This window comes from Heterocephalus glaber, unplaced genomic scaffold (assembly GCF_053883595.1).
Source record: "Heterocephalus glaber isolate CG9 unplaced genomic scaffold, H.glaber_assembly_v1.0 deba00001556, whole genome shotgun sequence".
Lineage (NCBI taxonomy): Eukaryota > Metazoa > Chordata > Mammalia > Rodentia > Bathyergidae > Heterocephalus > Heterocephalus glaber.
Genome location: NW_028258347.1, coordinates 3,595,320 through 3,617,651, shown reverse-complemented (window position 1 = coordinate 3,617,651; position 22,332 = coordinate 3,595,320). Strand labels below are relative to the sequence as shown.

The 22,332-nt window shown below is 47.0% G+C and overlaps 1 protein-coding gene and 1 non-coding gene across 12 annotated transcripts in view; one reads left to right on the top strand and one right to left on the bottom strand.

The window, feature by feature from the left end:
* The window catches only part of Oxr1 (oxidation resistance 1), a 335,909-nt gene that overhangs the window by 113,083 nt on the left and 200,494 nt on the right, over window positions 1-22,332 (bottom strand). For 2 of the 11 annotated variants that reach the window (XM_087190810.1, XM_087190809.1), the window contains exon 4: window positions 7,224-7,337. The exons of the other annotated variants lie outside the window; for them this stretch is intronic. The gene's annotated coding sequence lies outside the window, so the exon portion shown is untranslated. The remainder of the gene's footprint in view (window positions 1-7,223; window positions 7,338-22,332) is intronic. 11 annotated transcript variants of the gene reach the window in all.
* LOC147824042 (U6 spliceosomal RNA) lies at window positions 12,218-12,324 on the top strand. The gene has a single exon (XR_015443002.1). It is a non-coding gene; the product is annotated as a U6 spliceosomal RNA (small nuclear RNA).

Sequence of the window (22,332 nt, the reverse complement as noted above, 5' to 3'; positions counted from 1 at the left end):
CTGTCCCCCTGGCTCCTGCAGATGAAAGTGGTTCCTTCAAGCCAACCGAGGAAAGCCCATCTGCTTCTCTGAGTTGCTCTGACCTCTAGACCATCTTTCAAAGGGCTCACCTGACTATGTCAGGCCCACCCAAGATAATAATCCTCCTGCATAGCCAAACACCAGCTGGGTCAGGACCTTCATGATATTTTCAAAATCCCTTTGACTCTGCCACATAACACAGCTTCACGGTGACAGGGCATCTCCCTGTTCACATCACAGTCCTTTCCTCAAGATGCTCAAGAGGCAGAGGACGCAGGGTGTGCATTCCCAGGCAGGGACCTTGCAAGCTGGTGTGGACAGCATGTTTGTGTCTTCCCACAGCTCAGAGGCTGAAACCCTGGCTACCACGCAATGGCGCCAGCAGCTAGGGCCTTGGGGAGCTAATCAGGGTCTAGTCAGGACAGCGGAAGCCCAGGATGGGACTGGCACCTTCACAGGCTGTCAGAAGAGGCCACCAGAGCGCTCGCAGACGAGGACACAAGGGAAAGGCGTCTGTCTGCACACCAAGGGAGAGTCCTCCCCACACGCACTGTGATCTTGGATCCTCAGGCTCCTGAAGGGCACACAGCCTTGTTGAAGCCTCCCCGTGTGAGACCAGCCTGAGTGGGCGGAGACAGGAAGCACTTAGAATCCTGTCCAGCAAACTTCCTGCCCGAACTGTCCTTACGTCTGGGTGATAGTTTCTTGCATTTTCTTTTAAATACTGTTTGCATTTCCTGAATTTTCCACACTGTCTACGTGTTAGCCGTCTTCTGCAAACAGTTAAGACCAGGCACTTCTTCTGCTTCTAATCCAGCAGTGGCTTCTGGCTGTGTTCTCAGGAGCTGCGGACTCCTCCTGCCCTCCATCCCCTGCATGACCTGGCCCCTTCCTGCATACCACTCCTGCCCCTTTTCTGCAGAGAGCTGTGGTAACTCCATTGTTTTGATTCTGTTTCCTTGCTCACTGTTCATTTCCCCGACTAGAATGTAGTCCTAGGAAAGCAGAGCCCTTCCTGTCCTTCGAGCTGCTTGTTACCCAGCACATACATCTTGCCTAGCTTCAAGGACACAGCTCAGCACACGTGTGAAGGAGTGGAAACATGCAAATGGCCACCCGGCCTTGCCGAGACAGATGTGGCCCATGTAAGTAAGGCTGGATATGTGTGTGGGGCCTTTCTCACTTGAGGGACAATCCTGTCACCCATGAAACAAAGCACCACACTCCTCAGCGGGGATAGAATCTCAAGCAAGGACACAAAAGTGAAGGAATGCTATGGGGCCACTGTTGGTCACAGCAATCTACTGTGAAAGCCCACTACCTACCACCAAGAATGACCCACAGTGGACTCGGCAGTTCCAAGTGCTGTTGAGCTCCCATCCCTGGAATCGTTCATGGGCAGGGATGTTCCAGGAAGGGTTCGAGCCCATAGGAGAAGGCTGGGCAGGGCTAACTGGCAGAGTAGCAGCCTGTGGAGCCGTGGGCTTCGTGGAGGGGTTTTGTCTGGAAAGCACGCTATTTGTCTTTAAGTTGAGTTGAGTGTCTTTAGATAGGGCGTATGCTCTTGAATTCCCAAGGCTTCTGTCACTCCTACTGTTTAGAAATGAAGCATACACTTATTTACAGCAGTAGCTGCTGCTGGCTCGAAAGCAGCACATGGCTTTCCACACTTGGACTCCTCAAGGTCTCTCCTGTCGCCTGGACGGAGGGTAGTAAAGGTCGAGGAAGTAAGTCGAAAGAGTTGTTATTGTGGAGGGATATGAACTTTACACTAAAAATTATCATCAAGGTCTATCTCGCAATCTTTCTCCACCTTTTAAACCCTGACATGCTAGCCCAGGAAATCTAATTCTCATTACTAAAGCCTGTGGCTCACTTCAAGGATTTTATCTGTTATCAAAATATTAACTTAACCTTTTCCAGTGAGAAACTTGATACACTCCAATACACACATGGACCAAAAGAAAATTCAAGAATCCCTTTTTGCTCCTTGTTGAAAATCCCATGATCCAGACTGGACATGAGAAGCAAGATGTATAAAGTAAGTCTCCTTAACTGTGTAAATACTGGATTCGGGCTCAGTTTTGTAAATTTTACATCACTGAGTTGTAACTACAACCGATTTTACCGATGTACAATTTTAAGCCACTGTGGCTGAGGGCTGTGTGTCCTGCCATCCACTTTTACCACAGGAGGAGGTTCATCAGTGCCCTGCAGAGGGGGCGCTGCCGCTTTCTCGTGCCAGGCAGCAGTGCAGCAGTAGCACCATTACTCACTTGTGCAAGAAGCAGGTCTACTGTCCTCCCGTTTACCCTGAAGGAAGCAAGGTTGGCAGGTGAGGCCCTGCAGCTTGTCCACAACATCCCTCTTTCTCATCTGTGTATAATTTTCTCCAAAATTACAACTTAACCTTTCCTAGGAAACTTAATAATAGCACAACGGACATTTCTCCAAATGCCATTTTTGAGTAATTTTTCAAGATTTATTGAAAGAAATCTGTAAGGAGAATATTGTTTTAAATTGGGGATATGAGTAAAAAAATTCCTTACAAAGTTTTCATTTAGGGTAATTACATCTAATTAAAATATCAGGCACTTCCTGTTAATTTTCTGTGGGCAAGTACACCATCATCGTGAGATTCAATTTTTAAAGACTGTATTGAAGGACAAAACTTCTACTGAAACTTTACCCTGAATGTATGCTGTCTGGACTGGGTCAATGTGAATATTACGAATATGAAGTGTTTAAAATTAGCAATGGCTCTGCCCATGCATTTGTTTTTATAGATATTTTTATGCTTTCTAAAAATATTAAAAGACACGAGTTAAAATTACTATATAGCTATGGTCTTTGTAGCTAAAAAAAACCACTTGCATTTTGAATTTTGCAATCTTTTGGTTTTCCTAACACAAAATAGTTAATGTAAATTAATATTAAAATATAATCTCAGACATCCATGAGTAATTTTTGTTTCATCGGGTATATCTGAGTTGCCAGGGCTATAATTTCATACAGTAATGACAATGACTTTGTGACCTCTCACATCATGGACTTGCAGAAGAGCACGCTTCCTGCCTAGATGTCTGACATGAAAAAGCACTGTAAGGACACAAAGAACAACATCTGCCAACCATGAAAACTGTTACTTAGGAAAATCATTTTCTTTGGTAGTCACATGTTTAGATTAAATATTTACATGCTGTTTGCACTTGTAGTCATTTGTTAAAAAAGCAAAAGTTCTCTTTAAGTTCTTCCCCTCACTGCGTTCCAATAAGTTCCACACAGGAGAGTGGAGGCAGAGTCAGAACTCGAATTCCTCCCTTCTGATGTGCTCTTTCGAATCGTGTCAGCTGTGCAAGGTGGTCTGGAGCTCTGGTTAACGGGGAGCTTGTGTGGATGATTTAACGGTGTGTGCCAGTGCTGGGAGGCTCATTACTCTAAGAACGCATGACGATGCAGGAGTCTGAGCAGGAGCAACGGAGGAAGCAGTGGCCCGGTGGGCTCCGGCCCGGATGTCCCTGCTGTTAAATCGGCACAAGCTCCGCCAGGCCAGATGGCACACAGAGCAGAGCACCTGAGCAGGGCCTGGCCGGGGCTCATCCTGCTCCTTCCGAGCGATTTTGGACCCGAAAGTCCCTTTAACTTCTCTACGCCTCATCTGTAAAGCACCCCACGGGTCGTGAGAGCCAAGTGAGAACTGCTTGGAGACAACAGTGAAAATTTCACATTAAATAAAACACCTTGGTGCACTTTTCTCCACTGCAGTCGGCAAGCTGCCACTAGGATATCTGGCAGATGTGCCTAAGGATAAGCAGTTTCCAAAGTTCTATGTATGCTTTGTTCCTGATTGACAGTTAGCAACTGCACAGTATCTGAGGGGGCACTGTTAGGTCTCCATGCATGTGTGCACTGTGTAATAACCAAGCAGGAGACTCACTGCCAGTATCAGGAGATCTAGCGCTGCATCCTCTGATCATTTCTTTGTGGCCAAGATGTCAAAGTCCTTTCTTCCAGCTCTTTTGAAATTAATATTTGTTATCGATACCAAGCTCACCATACTGTGCAGTGGAACATCAGCACCTACTTTAAATTACCGGGCTGTGACTCTGTTTTCCCTCTCTCCTGCCGCATCAGCTTCCAGAAGCTCTGTATGTGCCTTGAAGGAGCAACGGCAAAGCTGGGAGCTGCCGCACACCCTGAGCCTGCAGGAGCTGGACTGTGAGATGACCCAGAGCAGTGGTGTGGGGAGCTTCTGAGGCCAGGAGCGCAGCCCCAGCGGGACTGGAGGATGAATTACCTGCCAGCAGGCCGGGAAGGCCTGGAGAAAGGAAAAGGGAACCACCTCCTATCTCTGCTGAGATGCAGAGCAGGGCCAGGCCAGGCAGCACCTGGCAGGAAGAGACAAGTCAGAAGGGGCCAAGGGGACATGGAGAGCACATCCGCGTGCAGAGGAGGTGGGTACAAAGCCACTAGGCTGTCATCCCGAAGGGTCAAGAACAACTCAAAAAGAGAGGAGGAAACGCTGATTCCTAAGCCAGCCCTGGTGGCGAACCTTTTAGAGCTTGCAATGATAACACTCAGCCCCTGCGGCACTCGTGCCATAGGTTCGCCACCAATGGACTAGAGGTTTGCCATGTGGAAGTGGTAGCTCCACAAAATAAGTTTAGAAGGCTCAGCTGTGCGAAGGGGAGGCTCCGGGGCAGCCTGGGGGACCAGGTGGTGTGCACACAGTGGGTGGAGGCCCAGGGCCAGAAGGCTGCCTTACGGCACAGCGATGCCCGAGCAGAGAGGGGAGCATCTTCGATGGCCAGGGCAAGTATGCAAACCGGCAGGTGCAAGGGGCCAGAGGATGCAGAGCTTCACAAGCCCAGGAAGGAACTAGCCCTGTGGCGAAGTGTAGATGGCTAAGGGACATCTCAAGGGATGGCATGGAGAGGTAAGCAGATGCCAGGTCCAGAGGGGCCTTGAGGGCTGTGACCAAGGATTTAGGGGGACCGGAGGAAGACAGGAAATGTAAGCAAATCTGAGCTTCCTGTTTCTATCCAGAATATTCCACTGCCTCAATGAGATACAGCGAACATCAAATACAAACGCATGGACTCTGTAAACGAAGCTTTGCAGAGAGCTGCTGTAAAATTCTTGTCTTCACTGGACAAATACAAAATACCCATCCCAGATATCTTCAGCCTCCGTAGGGACGCCAACCCCTTTCCTCAGGCCTCAGCCTCCTCTGGGGCGAATCCCCTCCCTCCCAGGGGCTGGCTTCCTGAGAACATCACCTTGGGGTAGATGTCAACGTCCACTTTCAGACCACAGCGCTGTCTCTCTGCTTGGGAGCTGCGGACTCTGCAAACCCTCATGGCACCAGCAGTGCCTCAGCCTGACCAGGCCATTTGGGATCCTGTGAAGAACAGCTTTGTACTGCATGGGAGACTCAACCGAAACCCCCTGGCTCCCCTCTGCCAGCCACTGCTCGGAAGCCACCAGCCACCCTCTCTGGCCACCTGTCCTTTCCACTCCCAGCCTGCTCCATCTTTGTCCCTTGCAGCCCACTTGTTTCCTCTTGATCTGCCAGGAAATTCACCACTTATCAGTTCCAGAATCGGAGCTCACGAGGGCGAGGGTCTTCCTGTGTGTGGTCAACTGACTGCCCACCCGCACCTCACCTGGGAACAGGTGCTAGAAGGTGCTCGATAAATATTAATGGAATGACTGAATGACAGAGGAGAAAGGACCAGTTTGTGGAAAGCTCTGCTGAACTTTTGTTTTTAAAAAACATATGGTAAGTTGAAGTAACAAGATGGGATGAAGAGACATTTAGGATGCAGGTTTCACCCATCCACAGGCTTATCCACACTTGCTTTTACAAGAGCTCCTGTTAGTCTGTCTTGCTGACTGAGGTCTCTACAGCTACAGTGCCGTGGCCCCAGACCCCTTGTCCAGCCCCACCCGGCACAAACGGAGTTCTGTGAGTGCTGATCCAGAGTATTTGCACCTTTGGTGGAAGTGCCACCCCCCCGCCCCGTTATGCCTGTGGGCCCATTTGTGGGCTCGTTTATGAGCGAGGGGTGAAGGCCATTCCCACCACCAGTGCATGCTCATAAAAGGGACCATAAAATAGGCGAAATGCTGCATTTCCACTTGTCCCGGAGTGTGGTGCTGGCACTCCTAGGGAGCCTCTGTTGAAGGGGGCCTGTGACTGTGATGTGCACCTGAATGTTCACAAAGCAAAAGGCCAGTGCTGTGCATGCCCTGCCCCAGAGTCTCTTGAACATTAACGCGAGTTTCCAATAGGTGGTCCGAAGGCCACATCCCGTCCACACAAAGGCAAGCATGGTTCTGTCTGTAAGTTGCAATTTTAAAATAATGTATCATCACTACTCAAAGAGCAGACAGCTTTTCATCAAAACTGGGATGCAACTTTCACTGAAACCTGGTGCAGGAGGCAGGGTTTCTTCTGGGCAGCAGCCTGTTGGAGCTGAACACACCTGCCTGCTCAACCGGACAGGGTGCCCTGCCAGTCCCCACAGGGCTCCTGGCTGCCCCTTTCCTGGGGACGAGGGCCTGCAGGTGCATGGGCTGTGAGAAGGCAGAGCCTGCACATGGAGGGGCCCAGCTCTTCTCCTGCCAGCCGTGTGACCCTGCCAGAGATCAGCGGTCAGCAGTCCTCTAGCCTCGGACGCTGTCCTCATCCACCCTCCTGGCGGCCTCTTAGGATTCAAGGGTCATTTTTATTATTTTCAACTCAACCCCCTCTTAGAGAAGATTCTGGGCACATTCACACTGAGGCAGAGACGGATGAGGACACCGAGGGTCTTGCGCACGAGCTGTGCCTGCCAGCTGAGCGGTCAGGTTCTTAAACCAGCAGATGGCCAAGCATGGGGCCCTGGCTCCCACATCCCTCCTGCCCCTTGGGGCCACAAAGAGCACTGTCCCCAGCTCTGCTGGTTTCTGGACCATTTTACCAACTGCAAGGTGAAATGGGTGGTGAGTTAACTTGATTTTCAATTAATTTAAAAGGTGACAAGATTTCCTTACACAGAGACATTGGTGCAGGCACCCCGTTAGAGATGTGCTGTACCAGGGCTACAGACAAGACACACCCTTACTAGCACCAGAGCCAGCTGTCCTTAAGCTGCCAGTTAGAGAAGAACTGAGGCCTCCCCAGCCTAAGACACTAAGTGTGTTTACTTCCGCTGTACCATCAGAGCTTCTGAAAATGCATCACCAGCAATCTTCTAACCCGTGGCTTCGTGGCCCGTGACACCAGGACGGGGTGACATCTCAGCAGGCTGGCTTCCTCCAGGTCTGCGTACCTGCAAGCACATACACCATCGAGATGTTTGCTTCCCTCTTCACACAAACCACAGCCCGCCAGGCAATTTCGACACAGAGGCTGCCCAGTGGGGCTTGGCAGGTCGCCCAAGCCTGCTCCTTCCTGTACACAGCCAAGGGAAACAACAGGAACTTCGACTCTGTGGTCTTACTTTCCACACTGATATTTAGGTTGGTTCATTACCTGCTATCATTCTGAGCCTGAAGCTCTGTACAATGCTTTTATGGGAAATACACGTAGGAGGGCGCACCCTGGGGGTGGCTGGGTGTCAGCCCCGGACAGCCGGGTCAGGGGTCTGTGTGGGACCCTCAGACCCTCAGTCCTGGCTCCAACAGACAGACCCACTCACCATTCGAGGGCAGACCCACCAACGTGGCGGTACCCAAGCCACGAGTGTCCTAGGCCAGGGGCCACACGGGGGCTGCCCCTGAAATACCGCAGGCTCACGAGAAGTGGTCACTGTACAGTCCAGCTTCCGGAAAAGCTTCACAGAACGCTCTCAAAGCGCAGCTGCAGTGGAAAGGGGAGAGGCCGAGAGGGGAGGAGAAAGCAGCAGGCGGGGATGCGGTGCCTGGGAAAGGCCAAGGGGCACGCTGTGCTGGGATCCCTGCGATATTTGTACGGGCAGTGGGATCCGAGCAGCTGACTGGGTTGCCGATCTGGAAGGCGCTGAAGGCCAAGCTGAGGGTCTGCTTTTCGTCCTGAGGCCCTCGGTGCTCCTGAGGAGGAAACAATGCCCGAGTTACAGAATGGCTGCCCGTTACGCAGGACTTCCGAGCCAAGCTTTCTGCTAAGCCATTTAACTCTCCAGCTGCCCCACGAGATGCATTATCTGTCTTGCAAATGAGGAAGCAGCTTGGTGGCTCCGTCCTCCACAGGGGGGCTGGGGAGGGGGCCCTGGAGGCAGCAGGGACACTGAGGCAAGAGGCTTGGGCCAGAGCCAAGTGGCAGGCGGGAGGGAGGGACTGGAAAGAAAGGCCGGTGGTCTGTGACAGGCGATGAAGCATACAGAGGCAGCAGCGAAGGCCCGGCCAACCTGGAGTGCAGGCGCCCCGCCAAGAGTCTGGGCACTGGGGAGCCGATGCCAGCCGTCGTGGCAGAGAGGAAGCTGAGGTGGGACAACACCTCAGAGGAACCTGGCCGCTCAGCTCTGCCCACGCCACAGGAGGACAAAGGCTGGACTGGGTCTCCTTCCCCACAGCGAAGGTGCACGTGCACTGCCTGTGTCCACTGCAGTGGAGACCTGGTCCTCACTCCCATCTCCATGCCTGTCTGCCCCTCCAGAGAGCTGGCTGAGGAGCTTCTCCTCTGCCCCAACACGGTTGGATGGAGAAGGCGCTGGTCCAGACGGAATGGACACAGTGTGGCAGGGCAGTCCTAGAACACTCCACTCAGTTTGGGAAGGAGAACATGTCCAACCAAAGGAAATCGGAAGCATTTCTGATTCCAGCACCCTTGTTACTGGGAAGAGCCTTAGGAACGGAGCAGGACTTTATGTTTAGAAATGGGAGAGCTGGTCTTCACATTTTCCACAAAGAGGAAATCGACCCTCAACTCGATGAAGTGGGTTCTGAGCTCGGTGGGGATCCCGCCAAAGATCTGGTCCACGTGGCACAAGGTCACTTGCCCGGCTCCGGGCCACCTGGGAGGCAGTGGGGTCTTTCACTGCAACTGATGGCATGGGAGTGGGGGAGTCACTGTCCCACCTTCAGGTGACTCTAGAGGCCCAGGCTGGGAGCCGCCCCAGGAAAGGGACCATGAAAGGAGAAGACGACATCAGAGAGAATCCAGGCTGTAGCTCTGGGGAGAGGACAGGGGAGCAGGTGCCGGGCTTCCTGACGTGGACACCGGCGGGGGTGGAAGCCACCTCTGCTCACCAGCTGCCCTTTCCTAGCTCTTGTGTACAGCCTCCAGGGTGACCTGCTCTCCCAGGAACTGGCTCACTCCCTGCAGGAAAACCCTCCCCTGGATTCCTCTATGACCCGGAGAAAACTCAAGCACCAGCCACCTTTGCTGCCCTCCCCTCATCCGCACAGGCAGCTTCGTGGGCACTGCTTTCTGCTCCTTCATGCTGCTCACGGCCACTTCTGAGCTTTGCTCTTGATGTTTCCCTGGAAACTCAAAAGCCCGGTGCCTCTCTCCACGCCAGTGTTGTTTTGCAGAAGTGCCTGCCCTGCTCACTTCTGGACCCTGAAGTCTTTGCGGAGATCTGTGTTGTGTCTCCGTGACCTGGCCCTGCCCACACTGCATCTGTGAGGTAAGTGCTGCCTGACAGTTGCAGCCCTCTCGGGAAGCCTTTGCCAGGCCTCCTGCCTTGTTCTCAGGGTCCTGCTCCCGCTAGTCACTGCCACTGCTGTTCAGAGTACCAGGGCCATCTTAACTTATTTTATGTATCAGCCTTTTCCTATTGATTAGCTACTTACTCAAGAATAAGGATTCTACCAGTGCAGAGCTCATGACTTCCGCTTCTGCCCTCGCGGGTGTTTGTGAGCACACACACTACAGATAATCCGACTTTTAACTTTATAGGGAGGAGGCAAAGCTATGAAGTGGGGAGAAGTGACTTTATAGACGACGGGTCCTGGGCCTCCCAGAATCCATGCCACTGTGGCCACTTGTGGTCCCCTGGCTTCTCTTCGGCGGCTGCTGGAGTCTGCACTTCAGTCCTGCAGTCCCTCAGGCCTGTGAGACTGGAGAGAACCGATGTCTTCTGAGGAAGAAGGGGAGGACTCTGCGCAGGGAAAACTCGTCCTTGCCTGAGTCTATCCAAGTGGGCAGCAGTGGAGCTGGCTTTCTAGTTCCAGGTGGTGCTGTTAACAGCTGTGTGAGCTCAGAATGTGGGGAATCCTAAGAGAAGACTTATCCGTAAGTATGCTACGTACTTCCACACCAGTCCTGTGAGTAAGACATTAAAACATGCAGAGGTGAGCATCGTGCAGCCCAGATCTGCAGGCCCCGAGAGGAAGCTATGGCTATTACACCCCACAAGAAGAAAGAGCTTGGTTAAAGAGCAGATGAGGGGTTATGCAAACTCCTGCCAATAAACACAAACCAAGCAATGTTCTCATCTTTGCTTAAAGAGGTCCTTAACTATGAGGTTCAGAGTCCAGTTAGCCTGATGCCCAGCACTGCCGTCACGGGAAACTCAAGGTGATTCGGGAGGCCGCTGGGACGGTCCCAGTCTCCGCCTCATCCTTGGCTCCGTCCCTCTCCCTCGCCCCTTTCAGCTGGCCTTAGGTCGTAGGTCGTGGTCCATCGATCTGATCTAAACCTTTATCTTTCCCTTCTCTCATCTGGGGCTCTTTTCCTCCTTTTCCTCAGGTCAAAAGCCGTAGCTGTGCTCAGCAGTTCCGGGGTTAATAATGGTCCCACCTGGATATCGGCGAATGAGAGGCCGCGCAGGAAGGAGACTCGGAGAGCTCTGCAGAAGAGAGGGAGGAGAAACGCTGAGGCCTGGGCTTTACCTGGGCTGGGCAGCAGCTGCGCGCGTGTGCATCACGTGTGAGCTGCGTGTAAGACAAGCAGGGCCCGCCCCTCGGGGGGCTGCACACCAGCGTGCTCGGTGGCGATGGGAAATGTGGCCCGGCTGCTAGATCACTGCTTTCCGGTCCATCTAGATGCCCCAACGCCCCCTGCGATCACGGGTGCGCCTTTGCGAGGAGACTGGGCAGGGGCTCATGGAGGCCTTGCCGTCGGCAGTGGGGTCCGTTCAGAGGAGAGGGGAGTCCGGGCCGGCCTGCGGGGTCTCCCGGCCAGCCCCGCGCCGCTGCTCCCCGGCCAGGCCAGGCAGCTCCCAGCCTCTGCTCACAGGCCCTCTTCCGGCTGCCAGACCCCGCCAGGCCGGGCTCTCCTCAGACGCCGCCCGCAGCTTCGGCCTCGGTGCTGGGCGCTCTGGCCTCGCGTCCTGGAGCTCACCGAGGGTCTGGGTTGCTGTCTGCCTGCTCAGACTCCTGCATCAACGTCCCACGCAGCCGCAGCCACGGAGTCTCCAGCACCCACTCCGCGTGCGCAGCCAGGACCTCTGCCTCTGAAGCGGCGCCTGGAAGTGAGCCGAGTGAGCCCCGCCCCGCCCCGCCCGAGAGTTCCGGGAGTCCTTGCTTCCCTGCTGCAGTCCTCCCAGGTGGCTCACCTCCTGTTTTGGTTGTGGCTTCGATCTGCTTCTCACAGGTCCCTTCGTGGGCCTCGGGAATCACCGGCGGCCTCCCACCCATCCTGCTGCCCCGGCCGCCCTGAGTCTAGCAGCTCCTGAGGCCGACCTTGGGGGGCTGCTCAGGCCCTGACGCTCTGCTCTGCCATCTGACTGGAAGGAGGGCCTCGGCCAGGCCAAGTGAGCTTCCGGGCGTGGAGCCCTCGCTGGCAGCGGCCCACAGGCTTCTGAATGGCGCAGAGCGCCTCCCACCCTGGGTCTGGGTTCCCTCGGGCTCCCTCTCCGGCTTCCAGTCTGCACCTCAGCTGCCTGCTCCACCAAGGTTAAATGAAGAAAGGCAACTCACCGGGCAGGCTGCTCCCATCTCCTTTACATGGCTCGACCGCTTCCCCTCCCGGCACCTAAATCACTTGATCTACAACAGCACACTTATTTGCTGTGTTCACTTATTCATTCATTTCTTTGCCTTCTTCAGAGGATATTGCTTCAAAAGGAGTTAATTTAAATTACTATATTGGACTGAACAGCGGATATAGAAGGAATGTAAAATAAAAAAAAAAAGCACTGAATTCAGTTAAGCAGAAAAGATAATTTTGATCTGGTTAATGGTTAGATAACCCTGGAAGTCGGACTGGGAAAATGTTGCCTGAAGTTACAAGAAAAGAAAACAAGGGAACAAGTGGGGCCCGAGGTCATAAGAAAAGAGTGGGCTTGTGTTCGCTTCCACAGCACATATACTAAAATTGGAACGGTACAGAGAAGATTAGCATGGCCCCTGTGCAAGGATGACACACAGATTCCTGAAGCGTTCCATATTTTTCCAAGAAAAACCAGGAGAAATTACAAATGACATAAAAAACTGTTCACAGAATTAATGACAGAAAACTTCCCAAACAGCAGAAAAGAATTTGACATACAGATAAGTGAGGCATATAGGACTCCAACTAGCCATGATCAAAAAAAATCTACACCTAGACATATAATATTCAAGATCCCGGAAATCCAACAGAAGAACAAAATGCTACACGTAGTTAGAGAAAAGAAACAAATCACATGCAAAGGAAAGCCCATCAGAATCACAACAGACTTTTCAACACAAACCCTCAAGTGCAGGAGAGCCTGGAGTGAGGTATTTCAAGCCCAAAAAGAAAACAACCTCCAACCTAGACTGATATATCCTGCAAAACTATCTTTCCAAATTGATGGGGAAATAAGAAACTTCCATGACAAAGAACACCTGAGAAACTTCATGAATACCAAACCAGCACTCGAAACAATTCTAGAAAATATTCTAGAAAAAGACAGTGAAGGTCATAACTCCATGAGGCCCAACAGAGCAAATCCATCAGGCAAGGCAAGAAATTAAAGGGAGAGGGGGAAAAATAAAAGAGTCAACAACAGGAAAATAACATGACAATGATAAGTCAATCCATATCAGTTATAACCATCAATGTTAATGGCCTCAATTCACCAATCAAAAGAAACAGACTGGCTGGTAGAATGGATTAAGAAGCAAAATCCAACAATAAGCTGTGTTCAAGAAACACTTCGTTCAAATAAAACCTCATAGACTGAAAGTAAAAGGATGGAAAACAGTTCTCCATGGGACAGGAACCCAGAAAAAAGCAGGGGTAGCAATCTGATTTGCAGAAAAAGTAAATTTCAAACAAAAACTAAGAGAGACAAAGAAGGTCACTACATCCTTGTAAAGGGAACAATCCAAGAGGAAGAAATGACAGTCATAAATATTTATGCACCAAATACTAATGCTCCCAACAATACAAAACGTAATATTAATGGACAAGAAAAACCATAATACAATTGTAGTGAGGGACCTCAGTATCCCAATGTCACAAATAGACATATCATCTAGACAAAAAAATCAACAATGAAATACCAGACAAGGGGCAAAGGGGAAGGGGAAGTGGGAAGGGTAGGGGAAAGGAAAGAAGGGAATGGAATTAATATGAGAAAATGAAAAATGGAAACAAAGTCTTTGTAAATGGGGAAGGCAGGGGAAGGGGGAAAAAGAAGAAATGAGAGATTACGTAAAGGTGCAAAGTTCCAATGATGAATGTCATATTGTATACTTAAATTGTACCAATAAAATTTAAAAAACACACAATGAAATACTAGAACCAAACCAAGGTTTTGAACAAATGGACTTAATAGACTTCTACAGAGTGTTCCACCCCCAAAAATCAAAATATATATTCTTTTCAGCTGCACATGGGTCATTCTCCAAAATAGACTACATACTTATTCATAGAAATGTTTACGTAAATGCAAAGGAATTGAAGTTATTAGGAAAGTAAAGAAAAGATTAGACAGTTTTTACAATTAAATGATGATGCCAGTACAACATACATGAATCTATGGGACACAATGAAAGCAGTTGTACAAGGGAAATTCATAGTGAATGCCCACATTAGGAAAACAAAGCGAGCTCAAATAAACAACCTAATGCTGAATCTTAAACTCCTTGAAAAAGAAGAGAAAGACAAACCCAAAGCTCATACAAGGGAGGAAATTATAAAGATCAGAGCAGAAATCAATGCAATGGAGACTAAAGAATGATACAAAAAAAATCAATGAATCGAGAGTTGATTTTTTGAAAGAATAAATAAAAATAAAACTCTTAGCCAACCTTACCAAAACAAGGAAAGAAAAGACTCAAATCCATGCAATTAGGAATGGAAAAGGTGAAGTCACAACAAATCCAGCAGAAATCCAGAGGACCATCAATACCTACTTCGAGAACCTGTACTCTAGTAAAATGGAAAACACTGAAGAAATGGACAGATTTCTAGACACATGTGAATTACCAAAGTTGAACAAAGCAGATATAAAAATTCTAAACACCCCAATTACAATCAGTGAAATTGAAAATATAATTAAAACTTTACCATCAAAGAAAAATCCAGGTCCTGATGGCTTCAATGCTGAATTCTACAAGACATTTAGAGAAGAACTAGTGCCACTACTCTTTAAACTCGTCAGTGAAATCGAAAGGGAAGCAATACTTCCAAATTCATTCCTGAGAGCAAGTGTTACTGTGATTTCATAAGGAGGGAAATACACAACCTAAAAAGAGAACTACAGGCCAATTTCCCTAATGAACATAGATGCAAAAATCCTCAACAAGATACTGGAAAACAGAATACAGAGGGTCATCAAGAAGATCATACACCCTGACCAAGTCAGATTTATCCTGGGGATGCAAAGATGGTTCAACATACGTAAATCGATAAATGCAATACATTATATTAACAGAACCAAGGACAAAAACCATATGATCATCTCTATAGATGCAGAAAAAGCATTTAACAAAATTCAACACCCATTCATGATAAAAACCCTGCCAAAAATGGGAATAGATGGTCTTCATCTTAACTTGATAAAGGCTATCTATGAAAAACCAAAAGCCAACATCATATTAAGTGGTCAAAAACTGAAAACTTTCACGCTAAAATCAGGAACAAGACAAGGATGTCCACTATCACCACTCCTGTTCAATATAGTTCTGGAAACATTAGCCATGGCAATTAGACAAGAGAAAGAAATAAAAGGAATAAAGATAGGAAAAGAAGAAGTTAAACTGTCATTATTTGCTGATGACATGATACTCTACGTAGAAGACCCAAAAAACTCCACCAAAAGACTTCTAGACTTAATTGACAGATTCAGTAGAGTAGCTAGATACAAGGTCAACACTCAAAAATCAAAAGCCTTCTTGTACATGAATAACAGGCTGACTGAGAGAGAAATTAGGGAAACAATCCCTTTCACGGTAGCATCCAAAAAAATGAAATATCTAGGAATTAATCTAATGAAGGAAGCAAAAGACCTCTACATTGAAAACTACAACACTCTGAAAAGAGAGATTGAAGACAATATCAGAAAATGGAAAGACATCCCTTGATCCTGGGTAGGAAGAATCAATATAGTAAAAATGGCCATACTTCCAAAACTGCTATATAGATTCAATGCAATCCCAATTGAAATTCCAGCAGCATACTTCACAGACCTTGAGAAAACTATCCAAAAATTCATTTGGAACAAGAAGAGACTTAAAATAGCAAAAGCAATTCTAGGCAACAAAGACATGGCAGGGGGTATCACAATCCCCAACTTGAAACTATACTATAGAGCCACTGTATTAAAAACAGCATGGTACTGGCAAAGAAACAGACCCGAGGATAAGTGGAACAGATTAGAAGATGCAGAAACAACTCCAGACATACTCAGCCACCTCATCTTTGACAAAGGAGCCAACCACCCTCATTAGAGGAAAGATAGTCTATTTAATAAATGGTGTTTGAAAAACTGGATTTCAACCTACCTAAGGTTAAAACTAGACCCATATCTATCACCATGCACTAAACTAAGATCAAAATGGATTAAGGATCTAAATATTAAAACAGAAACACTAAACTTGCTGGAAAATAAGGTAGAACTCTTGAAGACATTGGCATAGGAAAAGCCTTTATGAACAAAACCTCAGTAGCATGGGAACTAGCATAAAGAATCAACAACTGGGATCTCATCTTATTAAAAAGCTTCTGCACTGCAAGAGAAACCACCAACAGAGCTAAGAGACAACCTACCATGTGGGAAAAAATTTTTACCAGTGGTTCCTCAGACAAAGGTCTACTATCTAGAATGTATAAAGAACTCAAAAAAAATCAGTATAAAGAAATTAAAAAAACCCCAAGTATAAAGACCGAATTAAAAAAATGAGCATCTGAAATGAACAGACATTTCTCAGACAAAGAAGTAAAAGCAGCAAATAAATGTATGAAAAAATGTTCAACAACACTGGTCATTCAAGAGATGCAAATGAAAACAATGCTGAGATTCCACCTCACCCTACAAAGAATGGCTGCTATCAAGAAATCAACCAATAACAAAAGCTGGCGGGGGTGTGGGGAGAAAGGAACCCTTCTCCATTGTTGGTGGGAGTGCAGACTGGTGCAACCACTGTGGAAGTCAGTATGAAGATACCTCAAAGAACTAGGGCTACAGGTCCCATTTGACCCAACTATTCCCCTACTGGGTATCTTCCCCAAAGAATTAAAAGAATACCACAGCGATATATGTGCATCTATGTTTATAGTGGCATAGTTTGTAATAGCTAAAGCTTGGAAAGAGCTCAAGTGCCCATCAACTGGAAACTGGATAAAGAAGATGTGGGTTTTTTTAATAAAATGGGGTACTCTTCAGCCATAAAAAGAGAAAGTAGAGACATTTATAGCTAAGTGGATACACAGTGAAGCTATACTCTTAAGTGAAATAGGACACACGTGTAAATACCGAATAGTTTCTCTAGTGTGAAAAACTAAAAGTATAAATAAATAAGAATCAAAATGAATAACTGATATTGTGAAATAGGAAGAAAAGGTCTAAAGTAGGAGAAATGGGAGGGGTAGGGGAAAGGAAAGAAGGGAAAAGAAAAAATATGAGAAAAGAAAAAATGGAAATAAAGTCTTTGCAAATAGGGAGGGGTGGAGGGGTGAAGGGAGGGCAGGGGAAGGGGGAAAAATTAAGAACCAAGATGCATCATGTAAAGGTACAAGATCCCAATGATGAATGTAACTTTATTGTTTACCTAAAATGTACCAATAAACTTAATGGAAAAAAAAATAGTGGGTTTAAAAAGTCCCATTAGCAGAAGGGACATGGCTTACTAGCCTGCATGTAGGAGGAATTGTCTTAGCAGCATCCTGAGAAGCCCTATTCGAGAGCCAGCACCCAGTAGCGAATCCCATGCTTGTTTGTTGGAGGAACAACTTTAAATCCCAGGAAAATGCACTCCCCAAACAAGTGAAAAGATGACGAAGACATGAACACTGTTCAACTTGAATTCACAGAAGCGCAAAGGATTTTCTAATTTACATTCTGATTTAATTATGTTTTATGTTCAGTTTTAATATTTTATCGAAGTCCCACAAGAATTAAGAAAGCCGTCAGTTCTTCTGCAACTCCACAATGAACAGTCCCCTTCATCCCCTCTCCTTCCCACATCCTGGAGCAGCCTGAACTATCATCCAGATGGGAGCTCCAGAAAGAGAGCCCAAAACAGAAACAGCTAGGAAATAACACAAGAAAAAGTCCCGGAACCGAAGGGCAGGACTTTCCCAATTGAAAGAGCCCTGAACAATGAACAATGAATAGAAACATGCTCACAGGAATGTGCCTTGTCAGGAAGTGCCAGGAAACAGCGCTGTCTCATCAGACTCGCCCTTGGAAAGGCCGGGCCCTCTTTCCTCGAGGACACCCTGCTTCATGGATTCCATGTCTTTGTCTTTCTTGTTTTATTTTCTCATACTAGGGGAACACTCAAATTGTCCACAGGAGGGAAATTCTAAAAATGAACACTCTGAAAATAGTTTTATTCTACTCTGACACTTGATTTATAATTTTAGTAAAACCCTTGATAGGGAGTAATTTATCATGAGAATTTTGAAGCCACACCCTATTCTTTTCTAGCTTCTTGTTTTGCTGTAGAGAAGTTTCACGCGGCTCTGACTCATTGAGTAAATATGTCCTCGTGAAGATCTGAGAGTCTTTTCTTTGGTGCCCATGTTTTGAAATTTCCCAACTGTGGCCAACTGTGGCCTTTACTATAAATTGCTTTGGTTGAGCTGCATCTCAGGAGAATTCTGAATGCCAGTAACTTTAGGTCTTTTCTCTTGTACTTTTTAACCAGACTTTAAAAATCTTCCTTTTATTCCTACTTCCTAAAACACTCAACATCACCAACTGCTTCTGAGTTCTGCACTATTCGCCTAGCTTGTCTGCTTTCCCACACCTGGCGTAGGTTTCTTCAGCCTGCTCAACTTTGAACATTCAGTGCTGTCCTCTCTTCCTTTGTGTTCAGGCCTCTCGGGCCTTCTCCTAGCGACAAAATCCTTCCAGTTACTCAGCCAACCATTGCAAAGAACAGACACTACCGTTGCCCCTCATCAGGCTTCTTTCCGGGACTCTTGGTTCCAGTCCTGACTTGAAGATGCTGGGAATGCTTAGGAGAATCTGATTTCTACATTTGTAGTTTCCTAGTTTTAGAGGAAGGTAATTTAAGGGTTTAGCAAGGGTTGGCTGTTAGCATTTTTTTTTTTTTTTTGGTACCAGGGATAGAACAAGGGTCCTTGCACTTGCAGGGCAGGTGGTGGAACCACTGAGCTAAATCCCCGGCCCCAGCTGTTAGCATTTTAGTAAGTTTGCCTATTGGGCATTTAAAGGGTATATATACAAATTATATACGTGCAGAAATATAGTTTGCAATGTTTAAAGATGTTGAACTAGGTTTACAAATTGAGTATATTTTAGAACTCAATTTGTTAAATTTATGAGTTAACAGAATCAAGTGACTATATCTTTATAAAAATACCCAGATTTATGAATCATTCTTAAATCTTAAGAAAAATTATATTTTCTAATTAATATTCATTTCATGTATGGAAGTTAGATATTTAAACAGAAATGATTTGAAAGTTTTTCACAAAAGGCAAATCATCTAACTAAAAACCTAATAGATTGAAATAAATTAAAAACAGCACAACTGCAATTACACCCTAGAAGTGTAGAAGCTATGGAAATAGAAATAGAACCCTTTTTTGCTTCTGGCTGAAAACCATGGGCTGGTGTGTCCATACCCTACAAGGGATGAGAGATGTTGATGCTGGTTGAGCCAGCATTAGCCTGTCCTATCCCTAAATGATATAAAAACTTTGTAATGAAGGTGCCAAAAGAAAATTACTTCGGAAAGTCTGGTCAGTATACCGTGCTGCGCCCAGACCCAGGCTGGGCTGGGCAGGGCTATGGAAGGCATTGCCAAGGGGACTGGCTGGCGGGCCTGAGAGAGGGGGCCACTCTTCCAGGGAGGGCAGGGGGACCTTCTTCCTGGAAACCAGGTGCGTAGTAGGGAACCACGAGAAACTATTCTGATGCTCTTGAGGGATAGTTTGAAAGGGGCTTCCCATAAAAGGAACAACAGGGGACGGCATCAGGAGCTTCAGCAGCAATGCTAGCGGACCCAGGAGTCAGGTGGAGGAGTCAGTCAGTAGAGGTAGCTTCCCTGTCAGAGGAACTGGATGTGGTTAGATACCCTTGGCTTAAGGCCATAGCACGCCATGGAAGAGATGCAACGACGGTCTTTGAAGCAAGTCTTACAACAAAACAGAAGTCAAATAGCTTGGGCTGGGATTCAGCTCAGTGGTGCTGCTGCCTGCCTCGCAAGCGCAAGGCCCTGAGTTCAATCCCTGGTACAAAGAAAAAAAAAGGAAGTCAAATAGCTTGTCGCCTCTGCTGTTAGTGTGTGTCAGGATGGTGCTCCGTGTTATTTCATCAGCCAAAGCCTCTGCTAAGGTAGAAAGGAAAGAAACAGTGCTAGGGCTCACTGAGCTTGACTCACCATCTCCACGTGTCCCTAAAGCAGCTGTGCCGTAAGCCAACGTTTTTGGGTTCTCCTTTTCTCAGTTTTCTCTAAGAAGCTTGCTCTTTGTGTCATGGGCACTTGAACTGTGACTGAGTCCACAGACTTCTCCAAAATCTGACCACATTATCAGCAGGTGATTCCTTAGTAAAACAAACCTGTCGGTCAAATGATACCTGTAGTTATTTTCTTTCTTTCTTTTTTTTTGGTACCGGGGATTGAATTCAGGACCTTGCGGTTGCGAGGCTGGCGCTGGAACCACTGAGCTAAATCCCCGCCCCTGCAGTTATTTTCTAGAGACCGGAAATTCAGTGCTACTATTCCTTAGTGTCTTTTTTCACTATACACACAACACTAGTATTTTTCCTCTAACTTTGTTATTATTAAGTAAATGATAAACTCAATAAAGTGACTGCTTCTTTAACATTAGCAATGTCTAATGCTCTCCACTGTCCACTAGTACCAAGAAGAAATAACTAAGCTCCAAAATGGCAGGGCCATTTCTGGTTTTGTTCCTTTCCTTTTTTGGTCATGCTGGCTGACCAGAACACAATGGATATTGGAAGAAAACCTGCTGGCCTCAGGATTGCTATTTTTAGCTGCTACAAAGAAGGTCCTTTGCTTTAAGCTTATTATTAACTCGAACTCTTGCACTTCCACATAATCTTGTTGTACCTAAAAGTTCTGCTACTTTTATTTCTCTCTCTAAATTTCACCAATATTTTCCTTGTCCTCCATTAAAAGTCTGTCTGCTGTCTTTTTATCCATTAGTTTTATGAATTATCTGACAGTTTTAGAAAATTTACCAGTCACTGGCTAGAGAATGCTAAATTTCTGATTTTTTCCTACTAGCAATTCTTTTGCGAATCTCAGTATTGCTCTCATAGGAAATAAATGTGACATTATATGTATTATAATTTCATCATTTTATTAATTTGCTCTCATGTTTAGGATGAAAAGGATACTTGCTTCTAGAAGTTTCTACTAATGAAATGAAAAATGGAAAAAGAAAATCAAATAATATTTATATAAGGTAAAGGCTGTCGATATTTTTGGAACATAAACCACAGAGTCAAAATACTACAGACAGCATACATTCTAATATTTCTTTCTAGCCAAATGTTGGCAAATTCTGACACTCCACAGAAGAGCCACTCTGCAAATATCCATATCCACAGCTGTTAGCACAGTATTCTACTATCAGGTTAGTTTCTACTCTTCAGCAGCAGGGGTCTGCTTTCTCCAACAGTTGACATTCCAGGCAAACAAAAAATAAGAGCATAGAAAGGCGTGAATTCAAACTTACTTTGCAGTTATTGGGCACATTTCCTTGGAATCGAGCCATAAGCAGCGAGTTGCTGAGGTCTCTTCCAAGTATTCTTGCTATCGCACTGGGTTTGTTTCCATCCCGAATCTTAAATCTCTAAGTGCAGCCACCATTGCATTAGAAGTCTACACCTTCCCACTTGTCTCCCTCTAAATAATTTTAGGTTGCTTTTAACGATGGGGAGAATAGTGGTGGCCCTGAGACTGAAGAAACAGATGTGTCCTTAGGTTTAAGGGAGCCCGTTATTCACGTCCATAAGGAATGCCCAGGGGAATATTTAGCTTCTGAGGTGAAATCCATGTAGAGGGTGGACACCACGTGCCTGTGGCGTGGTTCTGTGCACTTTGCCCAAGTTTTCCTGATTTTATTTAGCTGGAACAGAGGCTGAGTCTGTCAGACCAGTGTTAACTGAGGGCCTCAGCAGCACGAAAGGACCCTAGGAGAAGCAGAACGACACAAATTCTGCCACAAGGGCAAGGAATAGTAAAGAGAGGCTCTCAGCAGGAAAGGATGAGTCTCGAGTGGCCACTGGATAACCGAGCACAGTCAGAAGCAGGGGAATTCCGCAGATAGAAGCCAAGCAGTAAGCCCGAGACGTGGCCAAGCTAAGCCAGGGGTGCAGAGCTGGCTCAGAAGCCCTAGGATCCAAATAGCCCTGGCTTCAGACGGGCAGCAGATGGGCGGGAGCTTCTGGGGCCAGAGCAGCTAAGAGTAGGCAGGACTAAGGGCAGGGCTGCCACCGCGGTCCAGGCTGAATTCCAATCATGGCAGGCACAGGGTGGAGAGTAATGGGGAGACCTAGACAGCCTTGGGGCGAAAACACACTAACGCCATGGAGACAGCAAGCTGAGCACTTAACAGGTGTGTTAGGCATGGGAATTTGGTGATCAGTGTAGTGCACACGCAAGGAGGACAGTGAACTTAATCTATTTTAGAAATCACCAATTGCTCTACTCTACAACCACAGGAAATCTGTAAGTTGTTTTTCCTCTTGTGTTTCTGCCACACTTCAGTTACACAAACAGCAGATACAGGAAATTCTTAGCTTCCTTAAAATGTTTCTGGGG